Below are 20,523 nucleotides of genomic sequence, written 5' to 3'. Positions count from 1 at the left end.
GGGGGGGAGGGACAAATTGACAGCATCTGATAGTGAGAGTCCTTGGAATTGAATTAGCTGCTCAAACAGGACTGAGGTCATTGCTGGGACAGTGTAGCAAAATCATTTTATTCATTGGTTTTTCATACTATCTGAAAGCCACGAAGTCCCTGCTTCTTACTCAGCTGTGTCAGTGTCAGAACAATGAGACATCATACATCGGTGTGAAGAACAGTTACCTATAGATGAGTGTTAACTTTATTAAGGGTTGTTTTCATAACAGTAGAGGATTGATAAAATAGGGAAGTTTTTCATGTGTTTTGTTTGTGATATTTTGATTTGGAATGAGAAATTGATAGCTCCAGAACTACTTGATTTATTATTTGCTGACATAAATGATCTTGGGGCTTCAGTTGTGTCACTGTCATGTGGTTTCCATTGGCTTTAGAATTAAGTCAGAACATGTTCTTTAGTTAGTATACCTTCAAGACACGGCAGATACCTTCTCTGCTTTAAGAATTAGTAGTTGAAATGGACAGGGGTTTTAATATGTTAACAAACCAGCTCTGATTCTCACTGAAGGTGCAAATTCATATAATGGCAACAGAAGAATCTTATTTTTGTGCAGGGTTTTTTTTTTTTTCTTTTTTCTTTTTTTAGTCTTACATGCATAGCTAAAAAAACAACAACAAACAAAAAAACCCCACGCAAAAACCCACCCCTAAGCCAAAACAGAGAAACCTGCAAATATGGGACCAACCTACTGTGTGTTTAGGTATTGTAGACATGTTATGTACAGTTATCACGCTATTCTTTGCACAGCTTATAATTTACTACTTCTACTCATGTCTATAATTTATAGTCTCTTTGATATACCTGGAGTAAAACATTATTGGGTAATGTTATTCATGTGGCAGAAATATTGACATGTTTTGCATGCTGTCTGAAACTGGAACAGAGTAGAACTGCACCAAAAATCAAACTGGCTACTGGTTGAAAATTAGTTGTTTCCTTTGAGCCCCATAAGAGACAAACCATTACCAATGTGAAGTTTGCACTGTGAAACAATGTTTCTCTGGTTGTGGTGTGCTACCAAACAAGAGTTTTTTGTGGAATAATTGCCTTGCAGAGAAAATGCTCCTCAGGGTAATACTTAATTTGTAAAAATCTTACTGATGGTGAAATACAATCCAGGTAATACTAAGCTGGCATTTCAATAGTGTTGATGCTATAGTAAAACTTCTCCTGTATAATTACCATAGTTAATTTCACACAAGTATTTCTGATGCAAACCAAAACATTCTTATTGTTCTCAAAACATGTGAAATCCCAGTCTCCACTGATGCTTGAATTCCCTTCTGTCCACTTATACCTTATATCAAGGCAATAATGCAGCCTAGGATTTAATTCCAAGCCTTTTTAAAATCTCCTTCCCAAGTGCATTGAGAAAAAAGCACTAGCCAGTGTTTAATTATCTCCTGCACCAGCAGCTCTGCCCTTGGTGAGCAGATTACTTGCCTCACGCCGTCAGCAGCCCAGTGGATTCTCCGTGCGCTCTCTGACCCACTTGCTGGGCTTCTGCAATGACAACACAGGCAAGGAGCAGGAAAGTGCTCTGCAAAAAGAAGGTGATGACATCAATAGCACCAGCATGGAAAGAGGGAGGGCTGCTTTCTCACATTTTTCAAGTGCTTTGGAGGCTAGCACAATTAGAACTAGGGGAGAAACATGATAGCATCCACTCAACTTCACTGAAACACTCTGACCTGGAGGCTTTTTCTTCTGCCCCTGACCATTGCTGAACTGGTTTCAGCGAATGTCTTTGGGATGCTGTCAAAGTGTTCATGCTGCACTTTGCATTTTTAATATTTGAAAGTACTTTTGCACTGAGAAGCACTACTCCCTTGGTGTTACTGTGCTAGTAGTGAAATTAATTTAGTTTAAGACAAAACATGTGCTGTTAAGTATTTGTTCAGTATTAAGCTTCTTCCACTGTAGTTACTGGTGGAAGTTGTCTTTACATCAACTAGCGTTTGTTACAAAAAATGGCACAAAAGTTGTCTATTTATGGGAGCGTGAAAAACTCCAGGTAATGTAAATCATCTTAAGGAAAGGGGAAAGGGAGCTGAGATTCTCATTTTGCTTTTAAAGTTGGAGTTACGAGGCAGAGGTTAAAAAGCTAAGAAGAAGTTTTGGATGAGAAGAATAGTTATGAAGTTGATGAATTAATTAGGGTCAAAAATTAAAATATGAATGTGATGCTGTACCTCGTAGTCATTTGAATATACTTAAAATGGTTGTGAATAAAAATGTTCAGGCTTACCCAAGCTAAAAATGCCATCATTTTTGTCTGAAGTAGCGAATATAGCTTAAAATGTGTATGTAAATTAAATGCCAGAAATGTCTGATAATTCACAGGAAAATTAAGGCACTTATAATGACAGAGCTGTTTTATCGGTGTGATGATGAGAATTGAACCCAAGCCCAGGCATCAAAGCAATTCAGCAGGCTCACAGCTTCATTTGTACTTGTTGTTCCAGTTTTCCTAATCATAGTCACTCAGGGACCCCGCTATGGGACACATCATTGTCACTTTTACAGTAAATCGAGACATTCTTTAGCAGCTTCTCTGTAGGTAAGAGTTGCACTGTGTTGTTTTGTTTTTATTTTCTTCCCTTGTCAGATACATGTGACAGGTTAGCACCGATTTTGACTAGATGCTCCATTTTCACTGCCTGCCGAGGCAATTTGCTATCAGTGCACTTTGTTATTTCCTTTGCTTTGTCTTTCTGACCTGCAAGGTGCTTCTTGGCAGTACCTGCTCTTTGAATACAAACATTCTGAAAGCTCTTCAGGCTGTATGCTGTCGCTGTAGGTTTGTAGAGCAGTTTTAATCTGTAAGAACTGGATTTCTGTTTAAGTACCCATTTCTGGCTGCAGGCCACCTTATTTTTTAACAGTTGAGTTCTACTGAGTACATAATATCACTGTTTAGCTTCGGAACTGTCGGGGCTAGGTGAACTCAAGAAAAAATAGGCATTGCTGTGTGCGATCATCCTGCTTGCAGCCTTGTGGACTCTAAACTGTGCACTCATCTGGAGAACACACCAGCGTTTATATCATCTGTTGGCCTTTCAATTATTAAAAGTGGACATGGGAACCTGGCTTGGAAATGTATGCTGTTTTCTGTTGCTAGAAGTTGTATGTTTTTTTTTTTTTTTTTTTTCAGAAGTCATAATTTAGAAGTTATTAATGTACTGCTAAAATAACAGAAAAGAGAGCAACTGTAATGGTTTCTGTTTCCTTCAAGAATTTAGTGAAAATAAAGCTCAGCTAATGTTTCTAATAATACACTTGAAAATGTGAGATACCTTTTCCTGCAGTCTCTGTTCTTTTCTTCTGTTGTCTGTTGAGCTGAGTTAATGGGTTTGTTCACCAGAGACTTATGTATGATCTTTTTACACATTCTGGTTATTTTTTCCATCCTTTTGTCCATGATACACCAATCTGTTCTGAGATGTGTGCTTGCAGGTGTTTTTCTTGGTGGTTTCTCTTTCAAAATTTTGGAGTGGCCAAGATTGCCTCCTCTTAAGCTTTTTACAGAACTCGGTGATGTTGAAGTGATGATGAGATGCTAAAGAGCCTATTAGCTTTATAAATGAAGACATATAAAAATGACAAATAGTTAGCCAAGATTCTGTAATCAAGATGTTTTAAGTCAGCTGTTTTGAATCCCTAATGTCATACACCCACCTTTGTGTCCAATTGAAGTGGCATGTAGCATATTTAAATGCAATTATTAAGTAACTAGTACTTCAGAATGGTTGTATCCCTGGTGAGACCTAGCTCATCTGTGGAGCTCTATAGCCTTTACAGTGTAGATCTACTTAAAATTCTCATTTATTGGGTATTCTCATTTAATAAGCAGTAATATTCATATATTCAGTAGCAGAACTGGAATAGAGACCTACACACCCTGATTTCTTAACCCCTTTTCTAAGCACTATAGCTCATTGCTTTCTTCTGGTTTTTGTAGTCAATAATTATTTGTTCTAAAATATGTATGTATTTCAGTAAATGCATGTGTACTGCAAAAGGAACGTATGGGCATCTTATAGACACGCACAGTGAAAGACAGAGTAAGCAATTCAAATTTTTAGTCTAATAAAATACAGCCATTTAACACCATTCTGATTTGCTAAGCAATGCTTAAGCTGAACAATATTATCAGATCCTGCAGCTGCTCTTTTGTTCAGTCACAGGCTGAAATACAGACGGTAAACAAAAATGGAGCTAAAAAAACATAGCAACAAAGGATTGAAAAGCTTGATTATGGCTTTTTTTTTGCTTCTAAACCTACATCTACTCCACCTGTCAAGCCTTTATTGCTTCAGTCTCTATTAAGGCAATAACCACATGCTTTTGTAGGGGCGTCAGTACGTACTTTTTAACCAGGGAATAAATTGTTTCCTCAGTGAATATTTTCAGGAGAAGCTTCTGCTGACTCTGTTCATTAGATACATAGACTTTAAGGGTGGAAAGGATGAAACCAGTTGCGTGGTCCTGGTCTGGCACAGTGCAGTATGCAGTAAGGAAAGCCACATTAGCTCGGAGTGAATTAGCTTGCAGGAGCTGAGCTGGCTAAGTGCCCAGGGATCAACCCTGCCTGTCTAACACAGGGAGAAGAATGTAAAGTAAATGCATCGGTACTGCCTGTTATACTCAAGCTAGCTTGAACAGCGTTGCACTGTTTCATACAAAAGAAAGAGCCTTGCATCTTTTGGCATATTTTTCAATATCAAGTACCTCTTTTCAACAGTTTTCTTCTTGATTTTGGCTTTTATTGTACAGTCGTGATGATTAGCAATATTATTCTTACTTTGTGGTGGCTGACAGTTACCTGTCCTGTAGAAAGACAAGACATGGGGTTTTCTGATTTATTTAAAGGTCCCATCAACCCACTGTCTAATGAAGAAAGCTCTCTTACTGTTAGGATAAATGGGGATGAGACTGTGACTGTTCCTGTGTATTTCAACTCATACAGCTACTTTCTGTCCTTGTTTATGAAAAGTATATTCCTAAACATTTTGTGAGTCCCTGTAAATTCACATACTAACAGCTGATTTTTTTTTTGTTTGTTTTTAAATCATGTTATTTAAATAAAGTTTCCATAATAATGGTGTCTTTGTGCTAAAACATTTCTAGGATCCATTAAGTGAGCCAATTCACTAAGTTGTTGGTAAGTGTTTGTTTCTAATGTAATGCTTACAATGAGATAGATTTACTACTGACTTAGTTTTTATTAAGAACAATAGAAAGCTGTTGGTAGCTTGCTTGCTGTTAGCCAGCTGTTTGAGGAAGGCATCCAACCCTTATATCACAAAGAGCATGAATTCTGAACATGAAAACTGATTTATTCGTAAATGAAACACTTTTAATATTTCATGGGGGATTTTGATAGGAAAGCAGTGTGTAACAGTAACTGTCCCCTGAGCAGGAAACAAGCTGCATTCTAAAACTTGGTCTTTTCCTTGAAGTCAAGCTGTTTCTGCCGTGGTTCTGACTTGCAGCAAACATTTCAGCTGCTGCAAACTTCAACTTAGCAGAGAGTGGTTCTACGGTATAAAAACATTGTTCATATCTGAGTTTGCTGTTGGCTTCCAAGAGCTATCTTTGCAGCTGTTGAAAGTCTCTTCTAAAGATCTGAAAATAACTCACAAGGTCATTTTGAATAGTAAAACGGAAAACTGGAAGAAGCAACAAGGTAGTGATCTTGTTTCGATAACGTGAAAGCTAGGAAGTCCTGAAGTGTATGGTGTGTATTACAGGAACTAGCATGTTATTGCAAGTGAAATTCTTCTAGCTACTAGCTCTTCTTTAGCTATTGATTAATTTCTGGTATTGACTGTAAACTTGTAATACAAGTATGTATTCCCATTCTTCCTCACACTCCTGTAGTTTCAGTGATGGGGTGAATGAAGCATAAGTGTTTAATAGTCTTAACAGGAACGTAAGCATACAGAAAAGGTCTTGAAAAGTACCGTGTGTGTGTGCAGAACAGATAGTAGTGACAGCAAACCTGATTGCAACAGACATTTTTTACAGTCCATTACAGACCCACAACGGTCTCATGGCTATTTTCATTCTGATTTAAGAAGCTGAAGTTTCTTTGCTTTTTCTCCATGCTCCCCCACAACACAATTTATAAAACTTCTCAAGAGAGTGGGCGTATATCCTGATAGAAACTAATTGCTATGGATTAAAAGAACAACCGTGCAGCCTCCACATATTATATCAGCACTCAGAGCAGACACCAAAGTTTTTTATGAAAAGGAAATTACATTTGAAGTACTCTCAATATTCATAATCTCTCAGGCTTTCTCAAAAACCTGGGTGCAGTGGTATTTTAATGGTGCACACTGATTGGTCGTGTGGAGGAGGTAAAATTGGTTTGTCATAGATCCAGAAGTGATAAGGCTGGTTTTGAAATGGAGATTAAGGCTTTGTGGGGGGAAAATGACATTTTTCTTTAATATAAGAAATATTTAACACAGTAATGCTCATTCATTTCCATTTTTATGTGCTTGTTTTATTCTAGACGGGTACACTGGAGGTCAAATGCTCTGAGACATTGTTTCTGAAAGAATTTTCTTCACACTTATCTCAGTACAGAAAGTCTCTCTGTAAACTATGAACAAAATTCACAGATGCATGGATCTTTGCAGTCATCTACAAACTGCCAGTAACGTACTGACCTGAATTGCTTGTGAAGTGAGAATGACTGGCCACAGACCTAGGAAAGGAATGAGAAGCCGAACTCGTACACAGGTGTGAGCTTCATAGGTGGTTTCTGTAAATAATGACCTAAACCACAGAGTTGAACCTGTGTTTTCAGATACATAGTTCCTTCTTTTTTTTTTTTCCTTGTTTGCTCTCAAAGAAAATTTCTGTGCAAAGGACATGTAGACATTTCTGATCATTTATAGTCTGTGTGAAATTCTCAGCACAAGTCAAAAGGTGATATACATTGATTTTTAAGTAAGAGTAACTCTTTTTAAGATTAAGCATTAAAATTCATTAGATTTAGGAAATACAGGCAAATATTTTTGCAATGGACTGAGGCAAAAAAAATGTTGTCTGATCAGTTATTAGAACTTTTTTGTATTATTTGCTGTTATATCAAGCAGAGTGATAGGAAACAATTAAAAAAAAACTAGAAAAAACAAAGACAGTCCCACAGTATGAAGAGGAAACTTTCTCTCAGGGCACACACATGCAGAGGCAGAGGAAAGGGGAACTTCAGTTTTATCAGCCATATCAATATTTTACTGCAGTTACAAATTCACACAGATGCCAAGATATTTTATGTTGCCAAATGGTGCTTTTATTTTGCAGCACATGTTGTGCATTCTTTTTTAGAAGTGAACACATCTGCTATGACTTCTTCCAGTACCCATTTTTTCCTTCCCTGCAATTTGGGCTGTGAAGATTGCAAAGCCATAAATCAGATCCATAGCAAACACAAGGGATCTGATTTACAAATGCGGTTAATCTTTGCCTTTGCAAATGCTACAAGCAGTGCATGGAAGCTAGGGAACCCTTGGCTTTGTAGGATGACATTTCCTAACCTTTGCAGGAGGGGCTTTCACGGAGAGAGATGGGGAAGATCTAAACCTGTTTTTCACGTATTCATAGTGATTAGATGAGGGCAGAATCTATGAGCAACTATTGATGTGTAAATTCCTCTTATGAGAGAGAGGAGCAGGTGATCTGAGAGGTGTGGGTTTTGTTGGTAACCAGTTGTCTCCATCTTTGTTTCTCGTGGAGTCTATTTCTGATTTGTCTCTAGTAGAACATGAATAGTGTAGCTCTTGAGAGAAGTCTCTATACTGCAAAGTACTCAAGCATTGTTTGTTTCAAAATACCTTCTGCTATTTGTTTCTTCTACCATCAGACAGTTTATTTCATAGTATGGAACCTTAGCTTCAATAGTACTTCTGAAGGGATTTAGAAAGAAGATCCTCTCTTGAAAGGGAGGAGACCATGCAGGTGAAGGCGTTCGAGAAGCAGGCTGTGGCTTTCAGAGGTTTGTAGGTAACTTGGAAACATTGACTACATTTACTTTTCATTATGTTATTGTGTAAGATGATTTGGGGTATTTAGTAAGCCCAGAATGTTCTTGGAAGATCTGAGTATTTTTAACTAACTCAGAATTAAATGCTGTAGTGGCATGCAAAATGCTAATTTTTTATATGTAATTTATATGACGATATCACCATCTTAATGGTAGGTTCACCTCTTTTGTGAGTTTAAGTTGTGATTCTCATTATTATGGACCTACGAGTCCATAAAATAAAGATACCCCACATCACTCACTGGTATGTGATGGAGTCTGGCTTCATTTGTGATGTTTGGATTTGGCTTCTGAAGGCCCCCTAACTGTGAAGTCAGACCTTTTATGTTAGGCACTATATACAATTCTGTCTATGGTTTGCTTCCAGATGCTGAACTCTTAATGTGTTTTACCAGTTCCTGTCTTCCAAAAAAAAAAACCAAACCAAAAACACATTAGCCTGGCTCTCCCAATCTTGGAGCTAGATCAGTGAAGGACTGAGACACGTTCTGCTTCAGTCTTGTATTGCATTAGCTTTCTCTGCACATTCTCCTAGCTTCCAGGAGTGGGAGCTGTGATTCTCAGAGCTTTGAGCAAGGAGGAAGGGCAAATATTTTTCATCTTTTTCTTATCGTTATGCACCCTAGAATCTTTATGTTCTTACTAAAACTTTGTATATCCTTCTTTGTTTTACCTCTTCCACAGTGTGATATTTCGGTTGCACTGCTTTCTTACACTCTGTCTACTGCCTTGCAAACTTTCAAAGACAAAGCTATGGTTTTTGCTTAGCTGTCAGGAGGTAAATCAGGCTAGTAAAAGAAAAATCTTAAACATCGAGTCTTTCCATTTACAGAAAAGAATAACATCTGCATGGGGATAGGGCAGCTAGGCACTGCTCAGTCCTAATGACTGGTAGCCTCTGGCTATTTTATTTGCTTGTTTACATTTGACTCTTTACTGGTGAAATGCATTAGGAACCTGTCTTTTCTTCCTCTTAATGGCTAATATTAGAATTAAAGTCTGAGAAGGAGTTAATTCATTCTGCTATTAAGCCTTCAGTTACACTGAGGCTTTATCATTCATTGCTAATAAATGGTATTTATAGTTGGCATATACCTCCTGTAGCAACAATAACAAATGTGCTGCCTGAGATAACCTACTTTATATAGCTGTTAAAAGGCACTTTTCATTCAAGTTTCACAATTTTAAAAATTCATTATAAACCTCTTGAATCCTCCAAGGGCTGAAACAATGTGTGAAGCTGGATGTTTAAAGTGCAGATCAGATTTTGAAAAGGGCTCAGAAGAGCTCACAATAGAGATCTAATACTTAAGTATGCTAAGCACACAGCAGCTCCTAATGCAATACTTAGATCTAGATTCTCAAAAGAGTTCAGAAGAACCTTGTGTGCTGAGAGCTTTTGAAACACTGGCCATGTTGCAGTAAGCACTGCTGGGGGCTTTACAGTCCTCAAAATCTGCTAACTCTGGCTTTGATTTCTTTGGGTCCTAAGCGCTTTGGAATGTCTGGTCCTAAACAAAGATCTATGCTGTATTTGGGATTATTTCCTTTTATCTCACAATATTAGTATTACCTTCTTTTCTATAATTAAAGGAACAAAGAAGTGGAGTAGCATGTCTGTAAGCTTATAAGAACTGGATAGTGTTCTAGCTGCTGTCTATCCCACTTACCTGAAAAGTCAGCCAGAACTGGGTTGTCGGGTTTGCCATGGGGGCACGGTTGAGGATCAGTGCTGTTTGAGCAGAATAAAGGATGAGAGAAAGGATGAGAATTCCTGGAATTTCTGTCTCAGTAGTATTCAGTGCAGCTGAGGGTAAAATTAAGTAAGTGCTCTCACTTGGAATGGAGTGGAGGAAATTTCCATTCCAGAAGTGTCTGTCATGCTTTAAGTGGTTTTCCCAACCTTCTCTGTTGCCAGGTCTTAGTCAGCTATTTGTGATAGCAGCACCTCAAGGGGGAAGACCCCAGACCTCATTGGCCAGTCACAGAAGGGATCAGATAGGGTGGACACTTCCGAAAATTAGCAAAAAAGAAAATACAGAAAACTCACCAAAAAGTTAAATCCCTGTTTTCTGTGGAACCAACATTTTATTCATTGGTGGTTGTTTGTTTTTGTTTGTTTTTACAGCTCTGGGCCAGAAGAGCAGCAAGTTTAGGTAGCTGAGCCTTGCACTTTGTGTGCTGTTGCTGGGTTTGTACTGTGTGTGTCAGATAACAGCAAGGATAGAGGTGTGGCAAAGAGAAAGAACTTGAGTTCTTGTCATTGTTGCCTCTGATACAGAGCATTTCATTTGGATGATTCAGTTTACCACTTCGTATGTTTTCGGTGAACCAGTATTGAAGTGTCATGCTGTAGGAGCTGCCTACTGATAGAAACTTAAATTAGCATTAAGGAGCAGCCAGAGACTTTGCAAGATAATCTGACTTTATTTGTACCTTCCCCTCCTGGCTTCTCTGTGTGTATATCTTATTACCAGGGAAAATTACTTTTCTTTGTGGTGCCCTTTAGAATTGTGAACAAATTACACCAGTCCATGGAATGAATGGTAGCACAGAGATTAAACATGGAAGGTGTCAAACTGCTAAAAGTTTCTCTGCTAAACAACCAGAAAAAGCTTTGAAAGGGATGGGAGGGAAGGATGTACTGAATTAATCTTAATATTTTATGTGGCAGTCCAAGAACTTAAATTTTGGAGGGATATGTTCTGTCAGACCAGAGAAAGGAAAGCTTTGTACCGTTTGGAAAGAGACCTGGAGTCTCTGGTGCTCAGAAAAAGGCAGATCATAGCATTGGGACCAATTACAAATCCAGAGAAGCAAGTATACTGGAAGGCATAATGAAATGAATATTTGGAAATACAGGTATCATGCTCTTCAAATTGTATTTGATTAAATGCAACATACAGTGATACAGATTTAGACCTTATTCACAGCCGTAGGATTGCAGTTTGCCTGTTATTTATTTGTTTTAAAAATCCTTTATATACCTAGGGCCAGATTATCCTCTGGTATAAACTGAGGGACTCCATTTAAGTTGAGAGCTACCTTAAGGTAGGGGTGAGATAAGGGTCTGATCTGAGAGTCATTTTCAGCTGGAACTGAAAGATAGGTAGAATTGTTTCTATTTTGCCCTGGCATCCACCAGCACTTTTGGAAAATGAGGTGTATTGTTCCTACATGCTTCTGGCCCTTTGAGACTGGGGACTGAAGTGCTAATAGTATGCAGATCCATTTATGCAGTAGTCCTTTTTTTTTTTAAAAAAAACGATGGTTGAGGCTTATGCTTTATGACTGCTGTGCATGTAATTAGCAAAGCACCACAGACATTTTATTCTAGTGTCCTATAAACAGATGCGTTGTCATAAGTGGTATGCATTTGCAGCTGGCTCTACACAGTGACCAGTATTTGGCTTCAAACTCCAAATTTCAGGCCTTGATGTATGAGACAAAGCATTAGAGAAGTTTGATTGACTTGCTAGTCATTACTGAGATCAAAGGGCTGGTTGGATTGTTTGTTTGTTTGTTTGATTTTTGCATCAGACTTCTTTATTCTACCACCTGGGCTGGGTTATTTATTGAAAGAACTGCACGCAGAGATGTTAAATTCCAGGGAAAACTCAGTGATCCAACATCAGTCTCTATTAGGTAACAGTTGAATGCACTGCCACTATAAGAACTTCAGCACAAGTTTATCTATTTGTCCTGGGGAAAAGATTTAGCTTTCTGGGTCATCCTTGTATGCAGGCAAATTGTGTTTCTCTCCTTTTGCTGTGGAGCAGTAGACCTTTTGAAAGTGTGGGTGGGAAGCCCCACAAGTTTAGTAACATTGCTCTAATCCTGATTTGTAGTGAATAGGCAGTACCTTAATGCTGTAATAGTTGTCAATATTTTGGATTCTGATGAAGCCTTCGGGGTCCTGATGAATATGTATGTATTTTTAGTGCAAAGATTTCTCGTATTTTAAGAGGCTTTGAGATGGAATCGATTTTTTTTTGTTGTCTTCAAAAGCATTTTAAATGTATAAAGCAAAAGACAATCTGTTAATTTATGTTTGCTGAATACATTCTGTGTCTGAAATCGGTGCGTCTCCAAAATACATGTCTGCCTATGGAGCTCCTAATAATATGTTGTGGTAAGGATAATAATAACCCATATTTATGCAGTGTCTGTCAGACAGCTTCTTTTCTGGAACTATAAGACCACTTGAGCATTGTAGCATACTGCAGAAAGGTCTGGGATCCAGTGTGATTAGCCTGGTTCATTGTTCAGAACTCCAACACTTGCATTTGGCTGTGTTGCTTATAACTGTCCCCTAGTATATTTCCATGTCTTAAAAAAAAAACAACTCCCAAACTGTTGCTACTCAAACATGCTTGTACTGTATCACAAGTAAACTTTCACAATAAAATGCCCCACATCTTTTGACTGGTGAATGAACACTAGTGAACTCCAGTATTTGTGCCATTGCTCTGTGGTGTACTGGTAGTACACCTTTTGGCAGATGGATTGAATCTCTGTTCCAAGAGATGTACCAGGCAATTCAGACTGCAGTTTTAGGTTTCTAAATAGTTTAAACAGGGATTTGAAGAACAGTTTATCAGAATGCTTGGAAGCTATATTTAATCTACCTTTATATTGTGTGCTTACAACTTTGCCTGTTTGGTTCCTGCTTGTTGTCCTAACTACATGGAGTTTGTTTGTCCTTATTTACTTCAGGCACATGCATTTGATTTTCAGATAATCATTCTGTTGAAAAATGTAAACCTGCGCCATTGTAAGAGGATAAAATGAATAACTTCTGTGGCTATTTGATAGCAGGGTGTAATCTATTTCTTAATCCCATGACGGGTTCCTTTCCTTCAAACTATTGCTTTTCCTTTCCCCTGATTTTATGGACCTTTAATATCATTGTGATTAATTCTTGTCACTCAATTAAAGAAGGACCCAGAAGCAAAACAAAAGAATATTTATCTGGAATCCAAATCTACTCCTTTTGCAATTATGAGAATTCATGCATCTTAATTAAACAACAACAAAAAAAGCTATTTTATTATCTGAATAACAAAATAAACAAAGTACAGGCTATTGGAGAAGAAAAAGAGGAAAAAAAAAAAACATCGAAAAAAGCTATTAAGGACAAAATTATGCCTAACACTACGTGATCATAGGTAGACAGATGTTAGCAGCAAGGTAGCAGATGTCCTACTAGACAGCAATAAATACACTGGAGGCAAGTACATATTTTGTAACTTGGGATTAAAAAAGAAGTTGAAGATGCAAAGGATTTTCCTCCTCTTTTGTTTAGAGAAAAAATGACCTTTATCCTTTTTGCAGGGTTCACATATGGTGCAGAATCTCTAATGCTCTCCAAAAAGTTAATGAGCTTGAAGCATTTTCTTCAGATGTGAATTTCGTTATTTTTGCTTTATACTTATGATTAACTTTTAATGGTTCCTCACCCTTTGCTGATCAAATTCTACTACAGAGTTGGCAAGCAAAATAAGGTGAATAGAGCTACAAGACAAGCAGTGAAAAGGAAGTTTATGCAGTAGAGTGTAGTTATACTAAGCATCCTTTAGTTCCTCTGGAGATATCTTCTGTGTATGGGGGCTGCTGCTTCCCCTGTGAGAAGGCCAGAGGAACAGGGAGAGTTCCTGGTTTAAAGTTGGCTTAATAAAATTTAGAAAATTGAAATGTTGAGAAGGGGGAAAATCAGGAGAAATTATTTGAAACAATGTGAAGGAATGATTTGATATCTATAATACAGTTGGTATCCAAGAAAAGGAAACCTTTTTTTTTTTTTTTTGGTAGCATAATTTGGTATTATTTGGTAGCACATTTTGAACAAAGAAATAAAAAAATAGTCTTTATATTTCCCATGATTAATTATTGGGGTTTTTTTAGGCCAGCAGAGTAGACCTGCGTGAAGAACTGATCAGTTTGCTTCCTGAACAGCACTGTAGCGGAATCCCTGTTCTACAGATAAGAGCAGGTGAAGTCCAGTTCTGTTACAGCCTGCAGTAGGCAAACAGACTGTCCACAATCTGCCTGAGTAACATGTATGTCTCACAGGCGCTGTTACATCAAACAAACATCAGTTGTCACTTGTTAGGACCATTAACTAGACGAGTCCAAAATAAAACACAGACCAGAAAAGATACATCTTACATTCTATAAATTGTGTGGTCTGAGAATCTATTAAAGCTGACAGAGAAGAGGGCTCTGAATTGGTGAGCAGGCTGATTACACTTCGTTCTTTATTCCCTATTGACTTTGGTTGTGCCATACCTTTCCATTTCCGAGAGAAATAAATTAAAAGTCAGAAGTAATTTGCCTGATGGAGGGTGCAGGTGGAATTTTGTTCAGACGCGCATTTGCACATTGTGAAATCCAATTTAACCCCTTGATGGAATATAGCTTATTTTCTTTTGTTGACAGCTTTGTGGCAGCTAAAATAGGAACCTGATTAAATAGAGACAGTGAGAGATTGAGGTCTTGTTCTAACAGCAGGAGGATCAAGGCCTCTAATCTTATCTCCCAAAACACTGAGATGAGCTGAGAATGTTGGCAGTGAGATAAGCTTGGCTATTTTGAGCTATAAAAAGACCCCAGGAAAACAGAAGAGGTGTGAGGTGGGGAGAGAGATTTTTCGCAAACCAAAATAATACTGCCTTGTTTAAATACATCTGGGTCAAGTGGTTGGTGTGCATAGGGTTTTTAAAAGCAGTGATTTCATTTTACTGTATGGGTATACATCAAAGGACAAATAATACGAACTTGCTCCCTCTTTGCAGAGAAAATATGTGTTTGCAAATTTCTAAATACAATTCATAATTTATAACCTCCAGGAGCACAGTAATAACAGTGGATATGAAGTGGGGAGGAGACCACTTCTGGCAAAAGTGGAATTGCTTCTTCTTGCAGTCAAGCTTTAAAAATATTTTGAATGGAACAATAACTTGCATGACTGAGGCAAGACTTTTGTCAGGCCTAATGTGTAGATAGCAAGGCTATTTGTTTTGTGTCCCCCTGCCCATTTGCTTGGAAGTAACTAAAGGAATGATACAAGCTCTTATATTGTTTTCCTCTTGTTCCCCTTCATGTTTTACATACAGAGTGTTGTGGGTTTTTTTCCCCCACAATTTCTTCATCATCATCTCCTTGTAACATACCAAATTTTAGGACATCATTATATAAGGAGGAAAGAATGAAGAAAGGGAAGGAGTGAAGAGAACTCTCCTTATTAGTTCTCCCTTGTTTATTAGAGAAAAAAAAAAAAAAGGGAATGGAAACTGAAGATACAGGCATACAATACAAAATAAGTAAAATACTACACTATTTTATTTTTAGTTTATTAAAATCAAATTCAAAAGTTTTAAGTTTTGCAGTTTCCTTTAAATGTTGGAAGATTTAAATGACAGTTTGGTCTATTTAGTTCAGCCTTGGTTCTGTTTGCTTGTTCTCAGAACTCTGCAGATTCATGCTAGCCTAAGATCTGCAGAGTACATAGCATTCCGAGCCTGATCTGATACTCTCCTGAGCAGTCTTCAAAAGTCCTCTGCCCCAAGTGGCTCAGTATCAGTTTCTGGTGTTAGCTGGCTAAAGGAACTCCTGTTGTCACAAAAGATAGAACACAATGTCTTGGCAGTACAACCTAGTAGGGCTGTTCTTTGATCAAAATACCACCAATTCAGTTCCACTGTCAACCAAGATGGATTTTGAAGTTCCAATTTTTTTGTGTGTGTGTAATATACTTTTTTAGTATAATGCATAGTGAAAGCTCTTCTTTACGATGCACATTTTTGTTCTTCGCGTGTATTGTGTAGGAACACAGTGAATTCACATACAACTGTAATAGCTGCCAAAATAATATTTTTAAAGGTGTTTTAACCCTCAAACAGTTAATGTCAGGCTGTACTCTCACATCCATACGGTGATAATTAGCATTACTTTACTTCATTAACATGCCTTTATTCCAGTGGTCCACTCAGTGGTAGTACATTACTGCACAATTGAAGTGGACCAGTTGTACTGATATCTCAAACCTTTTTTCTTACTAGAATGTTTTGGACACAAACCGTCTTTCTTTATGATGGACATAGTGCGTCATACCCAATGTTTTGGCCCTAGTACAAAGTGAAGTGGATTGGAGCTGCCCTTTGAATGAAGGGGAACTCAGCTAGACAAAAAATGATTTAGATCCTCACATTTTCCACAATCAAAAAAGAAAAGAAAGGCTGCAAGCAGAACCATTTAACTGTTCTTTAGATAGTGGCATTTTCTCCATTCCACTGACATAGAATGCCTCACTTCACAAGAATCTGAATCAAAGGAGCAATATATTAAAAAAAAAAAAAAAAAAAAAAAAAAGTCAGCTATGTGGATTATCATGGCTGTTTAAGAGGCTTGCTGTATGTGAGGTATGAGATCCACTGTGGATGTTGAATTCCTTCCTGAACTGACAGGGAGGCCGGGGTGACCCTACGTAAGCAGGGCTTCCCAGAGTCTGGGAACACCATACCATAGAAAAGGTTGCACGTGAGTGTTGGTTAGCAATTTGGTTATAAGAGCAGATGCAGAAAAAGAAGAGTATCAGGAACTTCCATTTCCACTAAATCAATTTTCTTGCAGCTGCAGGTTATTCTGGGTCTCACCCTAGTGACGCATTGTGCTTAAGGGAATTGCAGAGGTTTGGCTGGGTTTTTATACAGATAAATAGATGGAAACCATCTTTTCCCTCCCTTTTAAGTATTTTTCACATTCACCAACATTAATTTGTCTGTTGATTTGAAAGGCCAAGTATTAGAGAAAGTAAAAGGTAACACATGATTTGGTAAGTGTCATTTAGTTTTAATTATTGATTGAATTGCTACATAGTAATTGTATGATAGTTAAATATTATTAGGAATTTGCTCATTATTATTGGAATTTTGCCAGAAGGTTTAATAGGAGAAGTAATAAATCTATTATTTTCATAAGAAAATATATGTATCAGGCTCTTGTTATTAATTCAGTGCTAGGTTTGAAGAGAGATTGCGCCATTTGAGCAATAATTGTAGGGCATTTGAATTGGTAAGTCACCTGTAACAGTACAAGTTGCAATATGGTAGTGTCTTTGAAAAAGAACCAATTTTAATGTGCACTGGGAATGTACTTAAAGCAAAGAGTAGTCTTTTTTTTCTTTCTGTTGAAACAAAAGTCAAAAGCAAAATGTTTGATGATTTTTATTTACGAAGGTTTTAACTTACTCTTTAAAGGATACTGTTGGTAATTTGTGTTAAGTTATGGATACCAATGCAGTATTTCTTTTTCAACTTTATTTTAGACTGTATAAACAACACTTTTACTTGACAGGCCTCAGATAGGAGGCTGAAGTACCAAGCAAAGTATCTAGACTGGTTATAATGCCCTGTGGACAATCATCCTTGTGCCTCAACTGCAGCAAGTAACTAGCATTTTCTTTACATAACCCACAACCATCACAAACAACAGCAGTAGGTTTTTTTTTTTTCTCTCTCTCTTTTTTTTTTTTTTTGTTATCAAATTGTCCTTGATACGCAAACTGCTTTTTTACAGAGAACAGGAGTTTCCACTATTATCACAATCAGTAGTGTATTATTGCCTAGGAGGGTCAACACTTTTCTGACAGACTTTGCTTTTCATTCACATGGAAATGGCATTATGGAAATAGCAGCTATAATTGAAGATGATAACATCTATGCAGTATCCATTCAAATCATAATTACTTATACAATGCAAACCTGCTTATAGGTGCTGTGAGAAGCTGCGCTGCTCAATTTCATGCCTTATTCTGAATGGTCTGCCTTGCTCCGTGAAGTTTATAATTTTCCCTACAATGGAAGCGAGTGTTTAAAGCAGGTGTGATTATGCCACCTGATTAGCATTAATTCTCATTGTTACATCCCAAGATAAAGGAATTTTTTACACTCCCTTTTTTCCCAAAGTTTTGATTGCTTCATATAGCCCTCCTAGCAGTGTCCTTTCAGCGTTGTCTCTTCTTCCAGTTCTCTTTTCTTTTTTAAATATGGGCCCACGATGCATATCTAAACATATTCCACTTAGATTTTTTGTGCTGTCGTATTTATTTAGGTGTGTATATACCTACAGGCAAACAGTCATGCATGTGCACACAAATGTGCAACTATGGAAATTAGGATGTGTGATTGCCCTGGGAAGTATTCTAAGGGAATCCCTTAGTGACACATAGCCCATTTGAAATACTTAGTAACTGTGGACAGGTCCAGGTAAAGGCTGATCCAAAACATTCAAAGAAGGTAATTGAAAGAAAAAAGGAGAAACAGACTGGTTATGGATAACACAGGCACATGAGACCTATGGAAGAGGATCCATATTTGCTTTCCTGTATCTTATGAAACGTTTGTGTCTTTAATGTGACTGTGAAGGACACAGTGATGACTGCTAGCATTTCAATATTCATTCATCAATAACTAGTTAAATAATTTTCCCTCGGTTATGAAAATGTAGGTTGCTGTATCCCTAACAATGCTTGGGAAAGAGTTGAATTTTTATTCTGATAAGATTTTAATCTATTTGGTATATACAAAAGGACCTTTTCCCTTTAAAAGTAAACAAATATGTTACTTTAGAGAGATCCTAAACCCTCAGCGCATGGTTCAGATTTGGAAGCAGATTTATAGCATAATAACAGATTGCCATTGTTTGTTTGCATTATAACATCTTCTAGCCATAGTGTCCTACCACATAGTGTCCGCTTAATAACAATAAAAATTGCAACAAATTAATTGTTAGAAGCCTTTGAAAGATAAAGAATGTACAAATGATGGCATGTGACTCTTCTCTCTTTAATTTGTTTCGGGCATTGATTACAGTATTTGTAATCAGTGCAAGTTGTGTTAAGATTTGGATGGGCTGTGGGCAGGCAGGGTGGAAGAGTGATTTAATTGAAGTCTATTGTGCAGGAGCCCAGATAGCCTAACATGGAAGCTTTTGTGAGAATAATTGAGAGCTTGCAACTGATCACTTTACAATGTGGTTTTGGAATTAACTCACCTCTGTGCTGGGTTGACTCTGAGCCCCACTCCCTTTATCCCCGATGTACTTCATGCTACATTTAAACTTGGATCTCTAGAAGTAAGATTGCAGTGATGCAATAAACGTTACTATAAACCATGCAATTTTCATGCTGAAAACATTGATGGATTCTGTATAATAGCTAGAGAACTGAATAGGAATTCTCAAGTTTATGCTGATCTAATAAGATCAAAGAACACAAACGTGAGTGAAGCTTTAGGAGTGTGGTGATAAAGGCCAGCTTGTATGTGATATGAACCTTTCTGCTGGTGACTCACAGCACCACTCAGCACATGAGCTACTGCTTGTCCTATTGACTTCACGATATGACACGAAGTTGTTTACTGAGTGTAGCTTTCAAGCTTATTTGCAAACAATCTTCTTGTGAAGTCAGTCAGAGAAAAAAAATTATCTGATTTCTAACAGCCTGGACCCTATGACTCTTTATAAATGTGATAATTATGATCAGAGGGAGCTTGCTGAAATACTAGACCTGTGCTAGGATTTAATTACTTGCACTTTCAAATCAAAGGACAGTTAAAAATGTTCCATGTGTTATAGCGTAACAGAAAAAATAATTATAGTGTTGGACAGGTTCATCCATTTAGATTTTTGTGATGAGGTTTAAAGCTGTAATGTGTACAGGGTTTGTGGGTAGCACCATTGGGGTGCCTGCAGGCAGCTCCCCTGGCCTGCTAGCTGAGCTGTTGCACCATCTGGCTTACCTTTCTGTGTGTGCACTGGTGTCTGCTCCATCCTGTTCATCCCGCGTCCCTGAAATGCCTGTCTCGGTACACAGACTCCCCAGGTGAAAAACAGACTTGATTTAAGGATGTACATGAGCAGCTACAGTTCAAATGGGAGCTATTCCTGGAAACAAGACTCTCAAGGCTACTGAGTTAATATGGAACTTTCCAAATGGATTTAAACTCTTTTGTAAGGCAATTACAGCTGGGGAATTGCTACTGAGCTGAATCTTCTTCAAGTCTTGAAAGAAAGTGCATATTCTGGTTTCTTCTTCCTCTTCTCCTTTCCTCCTTTCTCTTCGCCTTTCCTTCTTTCTCCATTCTTTTTCAAACTCAATTTGGAAACGTATAATGTCTTACAGTGACACGATCTGGGCACGTTGACAAGGATAAGTGAATAAGATGGACATGTATCCAAAGCAACCCGGGTTACCGTGCAAACTGATTGAAATCAGTTTGTTTTTCACTTTTGACCAGAACCATTTCAATATACTTTCAGTATGAGATGAGAGGCTCGAGACATAGAAAAAGCAGCTCTGAATGTTTTCAAGATCGTGCTGCAGAATCAGTGAAAAATGCTCCCACTGTGAT

At 37.7% G+C, this 20,523-nt stretch overlaps 1 protein-coding gene and 1 long non-coding RNA gene across 44 annotated transcripts in view; one reads left to right on the top strand and one right to left on the bottom strand.

Moving 5' to 3' along the window:
- Positions 1 to 20,523, top strand: part of LOC107054313 — a 209,996-nt gene that overhangs the window by 39,438 nt on the left and 150,035 nt on the right. The gene's annotated exons all lie outside the window — the stretch shown is intronic.
- On the bottom strand, positions 1,370 to 10,013 carry LOC112533258. Its single transcript, XR_003077216.2, has 4 exons — positions 9,951 to 10,013; positions 9,784 to 9,845; positions 3,351 to 3,629; positions 1,370 to 1,594 (listed from the first exon to the last, which is right to left on the bottom strand). It is a non-coding gene; the product is annotated as an uncharacterized LOC112533258 (long non-coding RNA).

The sequence above is a fragment of the Gallus gallus genome, chromosome 11, assembly GCF_016699485.2.
Source record: "Gallus gallus isolate bGalGal1 chromosome 11, bGalGal1.mat.broiler.GRCg7b, whole genome shotgun sequence".
Classification (NCBI taxonomy): domain Eukaryota; kingdom Metazoa; phylum Chordata; class Aves; order Galliformes; family Phasianidae; genus Gallus; species Gallus gallus.
Note: the sequence above shows the minus strand (reverse complement) of the source record. Positions and strands in the feature narration are given on the sequence as shown.